The sequence below is a fragment of the Prosopis cineraria genome, unplaced genomic scaffold (assembly GCF_029017545.1).
Source record: "Prosopis cineraria cultivar Desert tree isolate PC_DT_omini unplaced genomic scaffold, ASM2901754v1 PC10, whole genome shotgun sequence".
In the NCBI taxonomy this organism is placed as follows: Eukaryota; Viridiplantae; Streptophyta; class Magnoliopsida; order Fabales; family Fabaceae; genus Prosopis; species Prosopis cineraria.
In genome coordinates, this window is record NW_026555341.1 from 39313343 (window position 1) to 39317258 (window position 3916).

Here is a 3916-nt window from a genome sequence, read left to right on the forward strand (position 1 = left end):
GGTATGATAATAATTATTCAATTTAATTAAATTGTTATAAAATATTTTGTCATAAGATACTAAAAAATACCAAATCTTAAATTTTTAAAGGGGACAATGAATGTGAGGAGTCTTTCAATCATGAGACTTATTTTAAAATTTTATAAGAAAATATATCTTGATAATTTTCAAGAATTAGTATTATTCAATGATATAATTGATATACCCATTAAATGAGTTGATTTATGTCATTTAACAAATCTAAATTCAAGATAAAACATAATAATTCTACCATAATCAAACTATTTTTAAAAAAATTAAAATTTTATTTTAAAATATTGAAGTTACCAACATTGAATGCTTCAAACAACTACAGTCAATTGTATTTTTAAAATTATATTTTAATCTATCTACTTTTTCATTATAAATGTACATAGAGAATTTATAATAAAATTATAAATTTAATTTTCAAAAATTATAAAAATTCAACTCTACAAATTTGAAATGAGTTATCCGACAATTACTTTAAATAATAGATATTTAAATCACCATTTAAATAAAAAATCTAATCTATTAAGAAAAACATTTGAAGTGATTTAAAAAAAGAAAAAAGAAAAACTGGTTCTATATGCAACAAAATGATATAATTCACTTTTGACATTAATACTATGCAATTAACATATTATTTAGGTACGTGTAAACTACTTATATATAAAATAAAAATAATCAAATCAATAAACCTACCATGATGCCTTTTTGATCTGATCTATATTAATCTATAAACACTTGCATTCATTGTCTTTTAGAATGATGCTATACATTACATGAAATGCTCCAAATCCTTGATAATATCATTTTGCATAACCCTTCATTCTATCTAATTAAAAACAAAGAAAATTTAGCACCATGAATTAGAAAATCCTAGCATAGTGAACTTGACAAAGATAATTAAAAATTTTAAATATATAAACTTAAACTTCATTGTAACCATAACTGCAAACATGCGCTTGTGAACACAGAACCAAGGAATTAAAAAAAATAAACACAATCGTCTAAGGAAAAAGAAAAATAACAAAGGAAGTAGGTATCAAAGGCAAGAGAATTTTATGCACAACAGATTTAGAATGCTTTTGGCCAAATAAAATTAGAATGAGTTACCTTTGAATAAGAAATATTAAATAATCAAGAAAAACAAATTTGAAGTAAGCTTAATTAATAATATAAGAAACATTGGTTCTGTGTGAAACAAATTAATATATCTCATTTTTAACATTGATATTGAACAATTAGTATGGTATTGAAGTACATAACATGTAAACTACTTATATATAAAAATAGCCAAATCACATAATCTAACTAATTTTATATGTACGCTATAATTCATCACCATGAATGCAATGAACATAGCATCCTGAAAACATCAGGAAAAAAATCTAGTTTGATAAAATTTACATAAATTATGAAAACTCCATTATAATTATAAATTTTAGAATATAAATTCCACCAAAAAATTGTAAAGCATAAAAATGAAAAAAATTATATAAACTATAATCAGCTCAACATCAAGAGGAAGGGAGAGAGAAAATACAAGTACCGTATCCAGTAGGAGAGAACAATGGAGAAATTTTTCTTATTCATTTAGAGTATAAATGCTTGGAAGATGAGAATAGTATCTATTTGTAGGCCTCAAACTATTAAAGTATAATCCTAGGGTTATAAAGAATAAAAAAGAATATAATAATACATTATATAGCCCTTAAAGGTTATAGAGTATTAACTAAAAAAAAAAATCTTTCCAAGCTTTTGGGATGTTATAGGTAACGCTAGTAATTTGAATAAATCAAACTTATTTGAGTTGGGCCAAACATGCTCAAGCTCATAGAAAAGCTCAAATAACTAAGTTTGATTATAATTTTTTTGAATTTATTATAGCTGGCCCGAATATTTGAATTGTTAAATTTTTTAATTTTGTTTACAACCAAATTTTAATTTTTACTTTAAAATTATTATTTTTATTCTATAAAAATATAAAATATATATTTGAGAAAGATAAAAAAAAGCAGAAGACTCAATTTTTTTAAAAAAAATTATGGTCATAAAGTTTAAAAATTAATATTAAAATATATTTTAAATATTATCTTAAGATATTTTGCATATTAAAAAATAATAAAAATATAACATGAAAACTTTATTTTTTTAAAAAAAATATGTATAATAATGTACTCAAATATATCACCTCTTAGTAGAAAATGAACTATAATATAAAGGATTAATTAATATTTAATATATTATAAATTTTTAAAAAAGGAAAAATTTTTGGGTATTTGAGACATTAAAGCATCATTATTTTGCTAAGTTTGGCTCTAAATTTTTTTAGACTTATTTAGACTTGGTTGAAATTATCAGTTCTTGTTATAAAACATAAACATTAGTGAGGTCATGGGGTGTAAGACATTAAAATAAAGACTCCTAAGAGTTAGAAATTATAGACATCCATTCATATAATAATACAATATTTGTAATGCTCCCCCTTGAATGTTTATAACAAATATAGTACCTCATTAAAATTATATTACAAAAAATTCAGTGGGGTAAAAATTTAGTGAAAGAAAAAGAATACACAATTTTAATTCCTTAAAGGTACTTCATTAAAAATATTTTTAAAAAAACTCAATGGGACAAAACTTTAAAAAAGAAAAAAAGAGTACACAGCATGTTATTTTATCCCCCTAGTAACCATATCATTTTACTCCCCTAATGACACCATCATTTTATGTCTTTACATCCCACATTCCAATATTATACTCTAGCTTCTCATATGTTGAAGTTGGCAATGTTTTAGTAAATAAATATGTAAGATCATTACATGTAACATCCTAGATTTTAATTTTCAGATTAAATTAATTAAACAAGGGTAATTAGGTAAAACTTAGTATAAATTGGTTTAATATTGATTAATGATGACTAAGAGGCCTACTTGTAATGGGTACAGTCTTTGTATCAGGTCTAAAAGGGTATTGGGCCACCTGAGTCCAAATGGGATAGCAAAATTTGAATTAGGCCTTTTTGTGTCATTCAATGTAGTGAATAGTCAAAAATTTAAAATTATCTATCGCGATAAGAGACTATAGATGAGAAGGGTAAGGAAAGAGATGAAGAGGAGGTGATGAGGGGGAGTTTTTATTTGCTAGGGGAAGCATTTAGAGGCCATTCTAAAGGGTTTAAGCTTTAAGACTTCAAGGTAACCATCTTTCCTCCCTTCTCCCTCTCTTTTCGTGTGTTTTGAGCTTGGAATCTCTTTAGGGATGATGATTTTGGACAAATGGCTATGGGTATGAACCCATTAGTTCTAATAAAACTAATGGTGGGGTTGTTTTAACATTTGAAACCTAGTTTTAAAAAATTTTACAAGATTAAGAGTTTGGGTTTAGGGTTTTAGATTAGTCAAGAATTGAAGAAATCCATGGTTCAAGAGTATGTAATATCCTAGAAATTTAATCCTGATTAATTAAGCTAAATTGGAGTAATTTAGTAAATTAAGTTGGTATGTGACCAGAAGGGTCTAAAAAATATTTTTGGTTGTGATTTCAACCTTGAATTTGGGTCAAAAGCAAAATTGGGTCACTTAAACCTTAAAAGGGAGAAAATCATAGGAAAATAGCTTTATGTCACATATCACAGTGTGCGGCACATCTATCGTGGTGCACGTGTGATAATCAAAGAAAGAGGAACCCTTTTATGCCATGCATTATGGCTCATGGTCAAATTTTTGCAGTCATAAGATTGTATCAGAATTCAAAAATGAGGAAAGGAAAGCAAAGTAGATGAAGAGCTGGAGATTTTTTTTACTATGTTTTATAAATTTGGAGGTTTAAGAGCATTTCTAAGCCATCAATCGCCAAAGGTAAGGTTCCTAAATTCCTTCCCTCCCTTCTTG